Here is a 17997-nt window from a genome sequence, read left to right as displayed (position 1 = left end):
AAAGAAGCAGCTATATGAATATCAACAGCTCAGATGGAAAACTAGTACCAAGAAAAGAAGGGAAAGCTAAAGGTAGAAGGAGTATGTAGAAAGCTATCAAATGTACTTGAAGGGAATATTACTGAAAAGAAAGAGATGTAGATGAAGGTGAGGTGGGAGATATGATGCTGTGAAAAGAATCTGACACAGTTCTGAAAGGCCAATGTCGAAACAAGGCCCCTGGAGTAGACGACATTCCGCCAGAACTTCTGATACCCGTGGGAGAGCCAATCATGACAAAACTCTGCCACATTATGCGCAAGACGTACGAGATAGAAGATGAATGTAATTTCAATTCCAAAGAAAACAAGTGCTGACAGATGTGAATATTACCGAACTATCAGTTTAATAAGACATGGTTGTAACATATTAACACGAATGGAGAAACTGGTAGAAGCCAACCTTGGGGAACATAAGTTTGGATTCCGGCGAAATGCAGGAACATGCGAGGCGATACTGACCATAAAGACTTCTTTTACAAGATAGCGTGTATAGCGTTTGTAGAATTAGAGAAATCTCTGGACAGTGTTGACTGGAATACTGTTTTTGAAATTCTGAAAGTAGTAGGTCTAAAATACAGAGAGCGCAAGGCTGTTCACAACTTGTGCAGATACCAGATGGCAGCTGTGAGAGTCGAGGGGCATGAAAGGGAAGCAGTGGGTGAGAAGGGAGCAAAAGAGAGCTGCAGCCTATCTCCGGTGTTATTCCATCTGTACTCAGAGCAAGCAGTAAAGGAAACCAAAGAATAATTTGGAGAACGAATTAAAGTTAGAGGAGAAGAAATTTAAAAAATCGATGTTTACTGATGACATAGTAATTTTGTCAGAAAAACAAAGGACTCCGAAGAGCACTTGAACGGGATGGACAATGTCTTGAAAGGATATAAGATGATCAACAAAAGCAAAACAAAGAAATTAAATGTTGTCGAATAAAAGCAGGTGATGCTGGGGGAATTAGGCTGGAAAAAGAAACACTGAAAGTAGCTATTGCTATCTGAGAAGTAAAATAACTGATGATTGCCAAAGTAAAGAGAATATAAAATGTAGACTGGCTATGAGAAGAAAGGCCTTTCTGAAGAAGAGAAATTTCTTAACGTCGAAAATAGACTTAAGCGTTCAGAAGTCTTTTATGGAGGTATTTGTCTGGAGTGTAGCCTGGTACGGAATTAAAACATGAACGATAAACAATTTAGACAGAAAGAGGAAAGATGGATTTGAAATGCGATGCTGCAGCAGAAGGCTGAAGATTGGATGAATAGATCGTGTAACTACGTCTACATCTAGATACATATTCCGTCCGGTGCTTGACGTGGGTTACCCTGTACCAGTATACTGGTCACTTCCTTTCCTGCTCTACTCGAGTGATAAACGACTGTCTATATACCTCTGTATCAACCCTAATTTCTCGTATCTTATGTTCGTGGTCGTTACGAGAAACATATGTTGGCAGCATTAGAATCGTTCTGCAGTCAGATTCAAGTGCCAGATCCTTAAATTGTTTTCAGTAGTGTTCCACGAGAAGAGTGTGGCATTCCCTCTAGGGACTCCTATTTTAATCCCCGAAGCATCTCCGTAAAAATTGCGTGTTGTTCGAACCTACCGGTAACAAATACAGTAGCCAGTCTCTAAATTGCTTCTATGTCTTCTGACACGTCGTGGAATGGAAAACTTAACCAAAGCGGAAGGTAAGCTGAGCTCAAAGGCTGCAGGGAGTGAAAGCATAGACCCAAATGAGGTTACAGTTTCAAACACAATTTAATTTTATTAAACATTAAAAAACACTTGTTCACTGATATATATATATATATATATAATAAAACACAATACAATTTTTTAAACTCCAGGTCTGAAGGGCCGCTGAACATTCACAACTGTAAAGTCAGAGTGACAACCATAAGATTCAACATAGGGAGATAATCACGGTCTGAAGGACCAATACAATCAGTTACTGAAAGGAATGACTTTAATCATTCGACCAGAAGGGCCACTCAAATATAACCACAAATGCTGTTTTGATAATGCTACAAGAATGCAAAACCAACAGTTGATTTACTTCGTCCAAAGGAGCAGTAAAGACCAAAAGACAAATTCATATACCAAAGGTTTTTTTTAATGAAACAAGCGAACAAGATAAAATTAATAACCAAAAAGGGGTAGTGACGTCGCCACTCGGCCTGAAGGGCATGAATATCAGTGTAATAAATATTTGAGAATGGCTGAAGTTAGTGAGTTAGCACTTAAAACCATCCCGTGCTCCTCACCACTAGGAAAAATTTACAATCAGCTGTGCTAGGACCGCCTGCCTTAGCAATATGGCACATACCAGCAGAACAACTAGAAACTTCACCAACGTGGCGAATCGTCCACATAGGGCATGACAGCAACTCTCTATAACACATAAAATAAAAATTACCAATCACTGAAACACATGATTCAAAATATAACGCCTATCTAGGCAGGAACTGTTAAGGACGCCCACTGGCCTTCGTAAATCTTCGACTTACTAAATGTGACTGCCAGTACTAAATAATAATACCTCTCAACAAATTGTAAAATACAAGATCGTTATTGCACTTGGGTCAGAATAAAATTTCAACCACAGATAATATTTTAGATTCAGTTATTAAGGCACAGACACACTTTTCTAGTGATAGTTACACTTGACAATATAACAGCAGATCATTGAATCGGGATTTCGCGCACGCCTGAGCCTACTAAAATTGCGAAACACTACGGCACACGACCTTAGAGCAAAACACATCCGACGACACGGACAGAAATTGAGTGAGACACATCAAGTCAAGAAATTCTCACCGTTAGTCCAGAAGGCAGATAAGCATTCGGCGACAGGTTGCAACCAGCACCATCTCGAGTTATGTCAATCGCCCCAGTTCCGCCATAGCAACGCGGACACGCCACGTCAACAGTTGCCACACCGATCTTCCTTATCACACAGCACGTCCAGAACGACTGCCGCCGTCCCGAGTACACACGCTCATAGCAATCACGTGCGTTCACAGGAAGTTATACCACCTTTCCCGCAACATTGCGCTGCCACACAACCGGAAACTAAACTCCCCGTCTCACTCCGGCAGCAGCACTCGATACTCTCGTCGTCAGCAGGTCTCTACCTAGAATGCAGCGCCCGCCGAAATGTAAAAGCAAACGGACCAATCGCGGCAGAGCAAAGCCAAGGCTCCGGAAGACAACACACCACACCTAGGCAAAGATGAAAATGATACGGTTCATCTTCCTTTAATACGATCTAGTGTGAATCCCAAAACTCGAGCAGCACTCAAGAATAGGTCGCACTAGCGTCCTATATGCGATCTCAATTGCAGATGAAGCCCACTTTCCTAAAATTCCACCAACAAATCGAAGTCTACCATTCGTCTTCACTACCACATACCCCATATTCTCGTTCCACTTCATTTAGCTTTGCAACGCTACGCCCACATATTTGAAGGACTTAATTGTGAAGCAAGACACTACTAATGCTGTATCCGAAGATTTTTCTACGTGCAGAGCCTGCTGCCATTCACCATGCCAACTAGAAATTTTATCTGTCACCTTGTATCGTCCCTCCTACAGCCACAAACTTCGACATCTTCCCGTACACCATAGCATCATCACCAAACAACTGCAGTTTGCTGCCCACCCTGTCCGCTATATCAGTTATATACATAGAAAATAATAGCTGTCCTATCCCACTTCCCTGGGGCGCTGTCGAGGAAGGAGTGTACAGAATTGGGGAGAAAGGAAATCTGCGGCACAACTTAACTAAAAGAAGAGATCGGCTGATAGGTCACATTCTGAAACATCAAGGGAGCACCATTTTAGTGCTGGAGGGAAGCGTGAGGGGTGAAAATGATAGAGAAGACTAAGAGATGAATACAGTAAGGAGATTCAAAAGTATGTAAGTCGCAGTAGTTATTGGTAGGTGAAGAGCCTTGGGTAGGAGAGAGTGGCATGGACAACTGCATCAAACCTGTTTTAACAATCGATTGGTGAATTGATTATTTTTTCGTTCAGTCGGTTTTTTCAGTCGAATGAAACAACCGACTGAAACTAGTCTCAGCTGCAATGTCAGCTACATCAATGTTTTCACTCACTCACCGTGTTTGAGTGGTTTCATCCAGTGTGAGACAACCGGCTGATACCCGTCTCCGTCGGTTTCTGCCGATAACCGGTGTAACTGCCAGATTGTTGAATGAAAGCGTGCAAACGTGAGTGCATTGCGTTGTACAGGTGACGAATGTCAGTTTGTAGGATGGATTCCACGCCTGTGGCCGTTGATCGGTCAATACAGGGACGGTTATTTCTGTTTGTGGATGGAGCTGGAATTGTCGTCCGATGATGACCCGTATGTGGTCGATTGGAGACAGGTCTGGTGATCAAGCAGATCAAGGCCACATGTCGACACTCCACAACAGTTGTATGTGTAAGCCGGCTGACATGCTAAAGACTTAAAACTTCCTACTTAATTCAGAACTGGATGATAATGCAATATTAACTCGCTTTCCTTTGTCGTGTGTGGCGGAGAGGAAGTACGTGGTGGAAGAACTGGATGACACTGCAATATTAATTCCCTTTCGAGTCCGGTGAGTGGCGGAGGGTACTTTGTTTTTCGGTCGATCTGTCGGTTCGATACGTATTTTTCCACTGATTTTAAACTAGCTTAGCTCAAAATCCAACTAGAATCCAATATTAATTCGATTTCTTTTCTGATGTGTGACGGAGGGTAGGTATCTGATGTACCACTGCTATTTACCTGTTTTCTTGTTCCAGTTTGCGAATTTTTTTCTTTTTTTTTTTTTTTTTTTTTTTTTTTTTGCGATCCTCTCACGGGATTGGTTGACTCCTTTAAAGAGAAACCGAAATAAACTTGAAGTTTAGCACATGTACTGCTGTTATCTCATCAAAATGTTTGAAATCAACTGAGAAATTTCACACACACAAGACTAAAATCCAGATAATAACTATTTTAATAGAAAATACGGTTTTATAACGGACTGGTAAATGTTAAATAATCTCTTTTAGCCACGTACGGACTCTTAACGCCATACAAACAGTCCGGAAAATTTGTGCTTGTGAATTTTTAGTAACTATAACACCTCCTGTAAAACTGAAGACGTGGGGTTTACTTTTGTAGCTGGTGATGTAGTTTCCTGTGCAAAATATTTACTCTCCACAGCAGTAGATGGCTGAATATTCAAATGATGTTGCATTTGTGTTCATCATCACATATGGCCTGTAAAACGGTAAGCAGACTGTCGCTCAGACGATACAAGGTTCCTTTATTCTTCGTATACCCTTAAGGAAACCTTGCGCTCACCTTTCCACCCCCTACGGGGGCTGCAATACATCCCTATTTTACTGCCTTGGTCTTAGTTTTGAGGGCGTACAGAGGCGTGCTCGAGGGAGTTTTATAAAACCGTCCTGGGTAAACTTGGACCTTTTCTCGTACCTGTGGAAATTCGATTGACTCGAAATAGATTTTAGTATATCTTAGTTAAAATTCATTAAGAAGGACCTAACTATAGACAGTTTCTTCGTTCTAGTCTATTAAAAACGCAGCAGCAAGCACGCTTAGCCGCTCTCCTACGCGCGTACAGTATGTTCCAAGACTGTCTTCATAACATTAATCACCTAAATTTTAGAAATGGGAATAGGTAGAAAGGTCCGGTTTGCAGCATAATGTTCACACACACTTAAGCTCTTTTTTTTTTCTTTCTTATTTTCCCATGTTAGTTACTGACTGACCACCCTCCAGGAGTTTACACAGTGTTTGGAATGATTTGTACAGACCAGATCGGACAGCCAGGTGCTGAGTGACTTGAAAGAACTGTGAGCTTGCATCAGAGCAGCAATAGCACGCTTGAATGAGGATATCCGAGACCGAACATGGAACTGGAATATCGCTTAAATAATCTATGTGGAACGCATTTAAGGTGATCATCCGTAGCCCGTCCCCCCTTTTTTTGTGACGGTCATAATTTTTCTAGCTCTGTCCCGAATTTTTTTAGAAGTAATTCGGGACACCTCTTTGTTCCGGATTTAACACCTATGAAATGATTTATCCCCAACTGTCCTTTCGTTTCACCTGTATCGGTATACTGATGCCGAAAGGATGTTTTCCCAAACGCGAAATGTATGAAGCAGTAGCAAATCAAGTTTGTTGTAGAAACTACGAAAGCAGTGTTAGTGACTAGAGTGAATTATTATGAAACCTGAGTTGAATGTTTTCATAAGTCTGTTCAAGAACACAGATATGCTGAAGAAAATTTACAGCACTGACGAATACTATATGCGTGCTCACACTCCTTCATCTTAGAAGGTACTAATACAACATAAATTAATGTACTTTTCGTAACAAATTAAAGTGATAGTTTGCACTTATTACGGTCAACTCATTCTTGTAATAATAAATTTTTTTAATGAGTCCCGAATTTGGCTCTAGAAAATAAGGTCACCTTAATACACTGTACTCTGTTAAATGGCTCCTGAGACCTTAGGTGTATATGAATGAACGTTACGCCGCAAACCGCGCTTTTCTACCTATCCCCATTTCTGGAGTATATGTGATCTAAGTTGTAAAGACTCTTCTGGAATACCGTGTATTTTTCATACCTCTTTATTGAGACAATGAGAAACCGCCGACAATGGGCGATCGCACATACGGCGACGCCTCTCCGCCGCGAGACAACCGAATGTCTTAAATGTCATTCCCCTTCTTCTCACTGAGCTGTATAAAACTGATGTAATTTACGTTCTTTTTCCGTCTCTATAGTGCGCTAACATAAATCCTTGTTACTCTCATGTGTAATTGGCAGGAGGTGCGGGCCCGCTGGCATTGTTAGCACTGAACCGCAACAGAGGAAACATTCCCCCTATCATATCTTCGCTTCCTGCAGAACATCGTGGCCATCAGCCAACTTATCGTGTGTAGACTGTTTGTGCCGAAAAATAATCCGATTTCACCCAAATGTCGGGGGTCTTGGGGTCGGAAATTTAAATGATGACAGGTCTACCCCAGTGATACGCGTTAATGGCACCTGGAGCAATTTAATCCACAACAGTATACGAGTCAGTTTTAAATGATTACTCCATTAAGTTCACAATTAAATGAACACATATAGGGCTTTTGTTAACTTTGGCATACCCCTGAGATACGTCCTCACTGAGGACCACCCATTGTCATTACAATATAGCACTGCTTTAGTTCAGCAAATTAAAGTATTGCAGGCTGGTTTCACTCAGAAGAATGAATGGACATCTCGGTCAGCTAAAACACTAAAGAGCGTTTTCAGTTAAAAGAATCAGTACATGGTTCAACCGATGGAAAAACTACTGATTGCTTTCACTTGAAAAGAAAAATTGAATAATTCGGTCAATATGCAAAGCTACAACGATGTCGAATCTTCTCATTCGATTTCTTCCACTGACTGTTTTCATTCGGAAAAAAATAAATGAAAAATAGTCGAAGCAACAGATGAAACTGCAACCGACTGACACAACTGTTTTCATTCGGTTGCTCACACATACTAGTTTCATTCAAAAGAATGACTGAGTGCTCCGACCAACTGAATGATTGTTTTCATTCGGTTGCTCCCACAGACTACTTTCAACCAAAATACACTCCTGGAAATTGAAATAAGAACACCGTGAATTCATTGTCCCAGGAAGGAGAAACTTTATTGACACATTCCTGGGGTCAGATACATCACATGATCACACTGACAGAACCACAGGCACATAGACACAGGCAACAGAGCATGCACAATGTCGGCACTAGTACAGTGTACATCCACCTTTCGCAGCAATGCAGGCTGCTATTCTCCCATGGAGACGATCGTAGAGATGCTGGATGTAGTCCTGTGGAACGGCTTGCCATGCCATTTCCACCTGGCGCCTCAGTTGGACCAGCGTTCGTGCTGGACGTGCAGACCGCGTGAGACGACGCTTCATCCAGTCCCAAACGTGCTCAATGGGGGACAGATCCGGAGATCTTGCTGGCCCGGGTAGTTGACTTACACCTTCTAGAGCACGTTGGGTGGCACGGGATACATGCGGACGTGCATTGTCCTGTTGGAACAGCAAGTTCCCTTGCCGGTCTAGGAATGGTAGAACGATGGGTTCGATGACGGTTTGGATGTACCGTGCACTATTCAATGTCCCCTCGACGATCACCAGTGGTGTACGGCCAGTGTAGGAGATCGCTCCCCACACCATGATGCCGGGTGTTGGCCCTGTGTGCCTCGGTCGTATGCAGTCCTGATTGTGGCGCTCACCTGCTCTGCGCCAAACACGCATACGACCATCATTGGCACCAAGGCAGAAGCGACTCTCATCGCTGAAGACGACACGTCTCCATTCGTCCCTCCATTCACGCCTGTCGCGACACCACTGGAGGCGGGCTGCACGATGTTGGGGCGTGAGCGGAAGACGGCCTAACGGTGTGCGGGACCGTAGCCCAGCTTCATGGAGACGTTTGCGAATGGTCCTCGCCGATACCCCAGGAGCAACAGTGTCCCTAATTTGCTGGGAAGTGGCGGTGCGGTCCCCTACGGCACTGCGTAGGATCCTACGGTCTTGGCGTGCATCCGTGCGTCGCTGCGGTCCGGTCCCAGGTCGACGGGCACGTGCACCTTCCGCCGACCACTGGCGACAACATCGATGTACTGTGGAGACCTCACACCCCACGTGTTGAGCAATTCGGCGGTACGTCCACCCGGCCTCCCGCATGCCCACTATACGCCCTCGCTCAAAGTCCGTCAACTGCACATACGGTTCACGTCCACGCTGTCGCGGCATGCTACCAGTGTTAAAGACTGCGATGGAGCTCCGTATGCCACGGCAAACTGGCTGACACTGACGGCGGCGGTGCACAAATGCTGCGCAGCTAGCGCCATTCGACGGCCAACACCGCGGTTCCTGGTGTGTCCGCTGTGCCGTGCGTGTGATCATTGCTTGTACAGCCCTCTCGCAGTGTCCGGAGCAAGTATGGTGGGTCTGACACACCGGTGTCAATGTGTTCTTTTTTCCATTTCCAGGAGTGTAATTCAACTGATACGTATAACTGCAACCGAATGAGTTGATTGTTTTCCAACAACCATTTTCATTCGAATGTTGCCATTGCTAGTCTTTGGGTTTAAGACAACGGCAACAACAACAGCAACAAGGAGATATGGGCGACATACTTGCAGGACAGTGGTCGAGCACCCTCTGTATCGATGTTGATCTCGATGACACAGGGAACAAGCGGTTTTGCGTTATCTTACTGAAAGATATGGTCACGGAGACTTCGAAGACAAGAAATAGGCACCGACATTAACATGTCAGAAACGTAGCGGCTGCTATCCAAATTATCAGCTGTGCGAACCAGAGCTGATCATTATTTACTGTATACCTAATGACACGCTGTACCGTCACGCCCGGTGGCTGGGCCCGTGCGACGACGACGAATGCGACCAGCAACTTTCGTCCTCCTCGGAGCCTTCACACGAAGCGAGGCCACTTCTACGTTGGACATATAGCATTTTAAACATAAGGTCAATATCGTTTAGAGTTTCTAAATTACTTTATCCATGAAAATGTCTTGTTCTTGAAAATTTTAATGAACTGAATCTCAGCAGGAGAATAAAACTTAATGGGCGTCTTATTAACTATTCTATGTAGAGGGTTTAAGATGGCAGAAAAAGGTAAAACATGAGAAACAAAACTGAACAAAGTCATGGTTATCGGACTTTATTTAGAATCCTACTTTAAATCTAAACCTATTTTCAGCGAGAGATTTGAGTATAGTTCACGGATTACTTTTTTTTGTTTTTTACTCATCAGTCTTCTGACATGTTTGATGCGGCCCGCCACGAATTCCTCCGCTTTGCCAACCTTTTCGTCTTAGACTAGCACCTGCAACTTGCATCTTACATTATTTGCTGGATGTTTTCCAATATCTATCTTCCTCTTCAAATTTTACCCTCTACAGCTCCCACCAGTACCAGGGAAATTATTCTTTGTTGTCTTAACCGATGTCCCACGATCCTGTCCCTTCTTCTTGTCAGTGTTTTCCATATATTCCATTCATCGGCGATTCTCTGGAGAACCTCTTCATTCCTTACCTTATCAGTCCACCAAATTTTCAAAATTCTTCTGTAGCGCCACATCTCAGTTGCTTCGATTTTCTTCTGTTGTTGTTTTCTTACTTCCCCTGTCTCGCTTCCACACAATTCTAAGCTCCAAATGTAAATTCTCATAAATTTCTTCCTGCAATTAAGACCTATATTTAATATTAGTAGACTCCTACTGGGCAAGAATGCCCTTTTTTCCAGTTCTAGTCTGCTGACTTTATCCTTCTGACAATCATTTCATAGTTAGATAACAGAACAGTCGTATAATTCTGGGGAAGTTGAATAAGATAGGCTGTTTGATGTTTTCGAACAGTCTCCTTTAACACTTGTCCAAGGAGTATCTGTCATGTTGGAGAGGGAAAACAGGAGCGCTTTCTTCAACACTTCAGAGTGATGGAAGAATGGTATCAGATACGCCGGAATCCCACATGAGAGACTAGTGTTGGTCACTTCAACAATACGTTCTGCAGACACCTAATTGGAGAAAAAGTTTTATTAGGTGATTTAACACGAAGAGAGAAAAAAAAATACGAAGCAATTGACACACAATTCCTATCTATTAAATACGTGTTGTCATTTTTATACTTTAACAAAATCTTCACTCATGCTAACAAATTACACTACTTCTCACTCCAATTACATATTCTTTGAAAATTTTCTAATTTGTAACGAAATTACATTGTGACAAAACCGTACGTTACAGTAAAGAATTGGGATGTCACATAGATTCTATACCCAGAGATAAACCAATTACGTAAGTAAATGTAGTCACACAGTATTCTTTCACTTGACTGTGTCATCGAGGAAGGCCACATAGATAAAACAAGTGATATGTTATCGTTCGTGTTACCTCTCTACAGTCTGCAGCTACATTCATTTACCTGCATGGAAAAGGTTTCATAGGCCTGTGATATGGAGGAAAGTCACAAAGATGCAACGAGTGATATGCTGCGGTTCGTGTTACCTCTCTGCATTCTGCAGGTACATTATTTTACCTGCAGGCAAAAGACTACATCTAAAAATGACTATGCGACACGAAACGCTCAAAACTGTAAAAGAAACGCTCCTATGTAATTTACACGTTTCATATTCTACGAATTTCTGAACCGTATGCACCGACTGTCGCAGTTCTTCCAACAAGTCGGCTAAATTGCAGGTATCCGATTACTTTGCGGCCTTGAACCTGTAATGGAGCCAACGGGCAAGTTCAAAGATCGGAACGTGCAAATGGTGCGCGAAACTGCTACTTTCAAGTCTAGGGGGGTGCTAGCGATACTCTGGTGAACAGATAACAAACAGCATGATGCATTATGGGTTCGCGTGTCTGGCGGCGATTCGCGTGGTCCTGTTCCCAGCCGTTTGATTATTTTCGGTGCATACGAAACGCTTATACAATCGATACAGCGGACGCTACCCACCTACCCAACGAAACGAATCAATTCTTCAAATGAAACGAGCTCCATACATGCTGACCCAATAAGTCACCTCTCATTCTTCAACATCGCATCAGTCATCACACGCGATCGGCCAACAGAGTTACTTTCCATCTTGATAAGAATTACGTTAGTTTACCACGTCATTTTCGAGAATCAAAGTTCATCCTGAACGTACTAAGCTCGTACGTATCTGCAGGCTATTTATACGATTTCACCACATCTAATTACGTTCAGCATATTAATTTTTCATTAGATAGTACTTCTTCAGTTATTGTCACAGAAAACTTTGATCGTTTCGTAGCAGTGTACGGCCCACACGTGCAGTGAAACAATATTTCATCAGACTGCAAGCGATACCATAAACAACAAGATTTCATAGTTTTATCCAATTGGCAGCCATCTATAGCCATAGTAATAACCGAAATAAACTCACTGACTATCTGAAACTGTGCAGTATTTCTTTTAACACCATCACAATATGCGAAATATATGATTAGAATATAAGAGCCTAACACACAAACAAAGAAGACCGGAAAGGGTTTGGAAATTTACGTGCGCCCAAAACTTCCTAGATTCACTCACGCTCTCTCTCTCTGTCTCTCTCTAGTTCTCATATATCTACATGCAGGAAGTCTCCCCTAACAGTCGTCAAGCGAATTCAGCAGGTATTTGCAGTTTAGTTTTTGCACCGTGTAGCTGGAGCCAGCCGAAACAGATACTGCTAATCATGTCTTCCATGTGAAACCCAGTGTCGACGGAAGGAGTAAGTTTGTTTCGAGTTACAAACAAAGTGATTATTAAAGCGGGATTTTTCGTGCCCATTCGATACAGACGTCCCAGATTAGATTAGTCGAATATTCGTTTTATCACTTTATTTTACAGGTCCGTCTTGATCACACAAACTTTTACACTTCACAATTACCGGTTTCGGCTACTGCCATCTTCAGATCTGTTACAAACAGAAACAGTGTGTAGCCAACTGACGCTAAATCTATAAAAGTGCTGGTGGTACATAAGAGAGATAAAAAGTGTTTCCATGATCAGCAACCATGTATACCAGCCATACATACCATAAAATATTCTGATGTAGTATCAATGTCAAACTAAACATGTAGGTACATAGTAAGTGCTGGTGATGATCAGAATGCGTCTGGTATTTATACAAGGATACTGAGGCCATCAGAGGGCACTATAGCTAGGGTACGTGATTAACCAGTATCGCAAAGACAATGGTTACAATGCGGTATGAGTAGTCATTACTTAAAATTACTTTGCAGGGCAAAACGAGAGTCTGACATTAAAACATGTACTAACATACTAGACCGAGTGAGGTGGCGCAGTGGTTAGCACACTGGACTCGCATTCGGGAGGACGACGGTTCAATCACGTCTCCGGCCATCCTGATTTAGGTTTTCCGTGATTTCCCTAAATCCTTTCAGGCAAATGCCGGTATGGTTTCTTTGAAAGGGCACGGCCGATTTCCTTCCGTGTCCTTCCCTAACCCGAGCTTGCGCTCCGTCTCTAATGACCTCGTTGTCGACGGGACGTTAAACGCTAATCTCCTCCTCCTCCTCACTAACATACTATAGTGGAATTGGATGCATACTTAAAATCCATATCAAAAGTGCAAAAGTGTATCCGTAAATGTGAGGTAATGAAAGAAGCGGTGCGTATTAATTAAAAGTAAAAATTCGATGGTCGATAATACTTCCGGAGTGTGGTCTCGATGGCGGCCGTTGTGGATTCTCTGTGTGACGTCCCCGTTTTCCTGTGGCGGAACTTGCGGAAGAAGGCCCAGTCTCCTCGTCGCCGGCGGCCGGGCACACGATCGCACGCCAATCCACTGGGGCGCTCGACGCTCCTCAAAAAATGGCTTCTGTGCACTATGGGAATTAAGTTCTGAGGTCATCAGTCCCCTAGAACTCAGAGCTACTTAAACCTAACTAATCTAAGGACATCACACACATCCATGCCCGAGGCAGGATTCGAACCTGCGACCGTAGCGGTCGCGCGGTTCCAGACTGTAGCGCCTAGAACCGCTCTGCCACCCAGGCCGGCGACGCTCCTCAAACTAGTAGATTTCTGAATACATCAAAGTAAGCCTTTACGTTAAACTCATTGTATTCATTCAGCAGTAATTCCGGTTACCGTTTTCTGCCACACAAATCTCAATTTCCTCTAGTAGGTTCAGTAACTGTCACTTTGGCGCCCTATGCAACAGTTTTATATTACTCTCTACGTTTCCTACCGAATGTCTTAATCTGTCTAACTGTGTACCGAAAGCGCTTTTATTTTGCTTATACTTATGCTCCTTAAAACGAGTCTTGAAATACCTTCCTGTCAGACCAATATGAAACTTCTCACAGTCTTGGCAGCTGATCTTACAGACACCACATTCCAAATATTTGTTGCTGTTGTTGCCATCTTTGTGGCTTAGCCTACAACCAACTATACTTTTCGTTTGAAATACAATTTTTATTTTCGTTTTTCTGAAAGCCTGTGCAATTCTGTCGAAAATGCATCATTGTACGACATGGCAACCAACTGTTTGCCCTCTAGTTCGACTGTCTCCTTCTTGTGACATATTTTTGATTTTAGTTTATTATAAAGTTTCATTACATCACGATCCTTATATCCGTTTCACTTTGCTACTTGTATAATCACCCTTAATTCTTCCACCTCGTCATTTAGGGGTGAGATTGCAAGAAAATGGTCTATTACAGACGTTATGTAGACGACATCATACTACAGTACAAAGGTGACGAAAGTGAAATACACGAGGTAGCAGAAAGATGCACGAAAAAATTAAATTCACAGTAGAACTGGAAGAAGAACGAAGTATAAATTTTTTGGATCTCAGGTTAACTAAAATGGAAGACATAAGATTAGCATATTTAGGAAGATGAGGGTCACTGACTAGATTATAAATGCGAAATCCTGTCACCCTAAGAAGCATAAATTGGCATACTTCAGAGCTATGATCAACAGCATGCTAAAACTGCCATTTCTCTAGAATATCTGCAATTCTCAATTTTCACAATATTCTCCACATTGTACCATTAACATACGATTGTTGTCATTTACCTCAGTCAGTATAAACGAATCATTAATAGGGTAGCTTTGTTGCCCTTCCAACTGTCTGTCGGTCTGTCCATGTGTCCGACAGCTAAGGACCCTTTTCCCCAGCAACACGAATGCAGTCGAAAGAAACGGCCATTTATGTCACATATTTAGACACTTGCAAACTCACTCATCAAAACATACAGCGTACGTTGACCTATAAAGGATGATCGCAAAGTTTACATTCGAAGAACATACTAAACCCTTGCCAAACTTTTCGAGTCATCAGTTTTCTGACTGGTCTGATGCAGCCTGATACGAATAACTCTCCAGTGCCAAACTCTTCATTTCTGGGTAGCACTTACAACCAAGGTCATCAGTTATTTGTTGTATGTATTCCAATCTCTGTCTTCCTCTACACTTCGACCACTAATGACATGAAATATTGAAGTTCAAATCCTCGTTCCCTTTTTAAGACGGTCTGTAGACAGCCTGCACCACCAACTCCCTCTTGATGTAAGAGAGAGATCAAAAAGCTCCCGTTTGAGTGAGTTAAAGCTGCGTAGATACACCCCTCACAACTCCGATGCGGATATACGTATATACTTCGATTAATAGACACGTTTTATTGTCCCTTACACTGGGTTGACGAAAGTTATGAGATAGCCAAACGTATCGCGTACAGAGGGTATAAAAGGAGTGTGCATTGGTGGACTGCCATTTGTACTCAGGCGATTCATGTGAAAACGGGTCCGACGGGAAATAACACTCTTTCAACCTCGAATGGTGGTTGGAGCTACACGCATGAGACAGTCAATTTCGGAAATCGTTAGACAGTTCAATATTCCGAGATCCATAGTCCCATGAGTGTGCCAATAATACCACATTCCAAGCATTACCTCTCACTATGGACAACGTAGCGGCCGACGGCCTTCACTTAACGACCGTGAGCAACGGCGTTTGCCTAAAGTTGTCAGTGCTGACAGACAAGCAACACTGAGCGCAATAACAGCATAAATCGACGTGTAACGCAGGAAAAACGTATCCACTAGGATATTGCTGTGAAATTTAGCGTTAATGGGCTGTGGCAGCAAACGACAGACGTGTATTCCTTTACTAACAACACGACATCGGCTGCAGCGCCTCTCCTGGGCTAGTGACCTATTAAGTGGCCCTAGACGACTGGAAGACTCGGGCCTGGCCAGATGAGTCCCGATTTCAGTTGGTAAGAGCTGATGGCAGGGTTCGAGTGTAGCGCAGAGTCCACGAAGCCATGGACCAAGTTTTCAACAAGACACTCTTCTCCAACTAAACCGACTGGACATGTTTATGTTCCGCTACTTGGAGACCATTTCCAGCCACTTTTTGGGTGACAATGCCCCATGTCACCGGGCGATAGGTTTTCCATTAGTTTGAAGAATATTCTGGACAGTTGGAGCGAATGATTTGGCCACCCATATTGCCCAATATGTATCCCACCGAAAACTTATGGGACATAATCGAGAGGTCAGTTCGTGCACAACATCCTGTAACGGCAACACTTTCGTAGTTATGGAAGGCTATAGAGGCAACATGGCTGATATATTTCTGCAAGTGACTACCAGATGGTCGATGAGTCTATGTCTCACGTCGATTGCTGCGCAACGACGGGCAAAAGGTGGTGCGACACGATTTTAGGAGGTATCCTATAACTTTCCTCACTTCAGCGTAAACGAAGGCGTAACGGCCCGCCTGTTAGGCGAGCAACCCATCCGACGGCCGCGCAGTACTTGTCACCTAGCACACAGGCATTACAGTACAAAAAAAATTTGCTCGGTTACGGCCACTGAGCTGGGTAATTAAACAAAACGTAAGTACATTACTTGACGGTTGTTTAAAAGGGCTTTTATTCTAAGAAGACATCCTCGAAGGGAATACCAACTAGAGAAAGCTACAGTTGTGTAATGTAGGACTACTTCGACAGCGAATGGTTTCAAAAGGCTTTGTTGCCCGTAGTAGCAACAATGTCGCGAGGAAAAGACAGTGATTTATCGAGTGCGTCATTTGCACCACCTAAACTTCGCCGTGTAAAGCGACTGCCACCATTCCAGTGTGAGAATACGTCTGATGGTTCCATAAGTGACCAAACTATTTGGCTTTATGCCCGATACTACCACTCGAACATTATGCATTATAAAAGTGCCCACGGTGCCAAAGTGAGTGATGGAATTGTGCAATAGTGTAACAAAGTAGAAGATTTTTATGGACTTTTTGTCAGAGATGAAATACTAGAAAACATCAGTGAACAAACAAATATTTGCGCTACGCAAACAATGATTTTCAAGTATTTGAATGATTAGGGTGCGAACAAACGAGTACAATATAAAACGGTTGTTTCGAATGATTTTGTGCATGGGGTTGGTAAAGCTTCCATACATTCTGTGGTGTCACCGCCAGACACCACACTTGCTAGGTGGTAGATTAAATCGGCCGCGGTCCATTTAGTACATGTCGGACCCGCGTGTCGCCACTGTGTGATCGCAGACCGAGCGCCACCACAAGGCAGGTCTCGAGATACGATATAGCACTCGCCCCAGTTGTACGACGACTTTGCTAGCGACTACACTGACGAAGCCTTTCTCTCATTTGCCGAGAGACAGTTAGAATAGCCTTCAGCTAAGTCCATGGCTACGACCTAGCAAGGCGCCAATTGTAAAAGTGCATGTATCTTACGAGTCTCATTTGTATAGTCAAGAGAGATGTATCACAAGGAGTGATTAAAAGTTAAGTATATTCCAAAGCTACGTATTTTCTTTATAGCAGTCAATACTTATCCTGTTCCAGACTTGACGCCAGTCGGCGTGTGTGTACGCGTGCCTTTCGGCTCCCTTCTCAGTGTGGCGTAGCTAGCTTGTTACGCCACAACAGATTGGCGACGAGGATTAAAGGATCGTGTTCTTTCTACTTGCTTTGCTCTGATTTATTTGTGTCATGGCTTCGCCACAATCTCCAGATGTACTGTCCGAATTTTATCGCTTGCAGAATCAGCAGACGCAGGCGTTATTGGATGCCCTTGGACAGCTCGTCCAGGGTCAACGTGCCATTCAAACCGATGCGGCAGCCGCCGCTTCACCGCTACCGCAGCCACGACATGCAGTTGCACCGCAGTTTCGCCAGTTTGACCAAACCCACGAGACTTGGACGGAATGGTCCCGCCAGTTTGCATTTCATCTCGCCACCTACAGAATTCAAGGTAACGAGCGGCAGCCTCATTTATTGTCGTGTGTAGGGGTGCAAACGTACCGTGTGATAGTGAAATTGTTTCCCCGACGCGACGTAGCAACTCTGTCCTAC

This window comes from Schistocerca serialis, chromosome 2, assembly GCF_023864345.2.
Source record: "Schistocerca serialis cubense isolate TAMUIC-IGC-003099 chromosome 2, iqSchSeri2.2, whole genome shotgun sequence".
NCBI lineage: Eukaryota > Metazoa > Arthropoda > Insecta > Orthoptera > Acrididae > Schistocerca > Schistocerca serialis.
The sequence above is the reverse complement of the archived record's forward strand: the minus strand, read 5'-3'. Positions refer to the sequence as shown.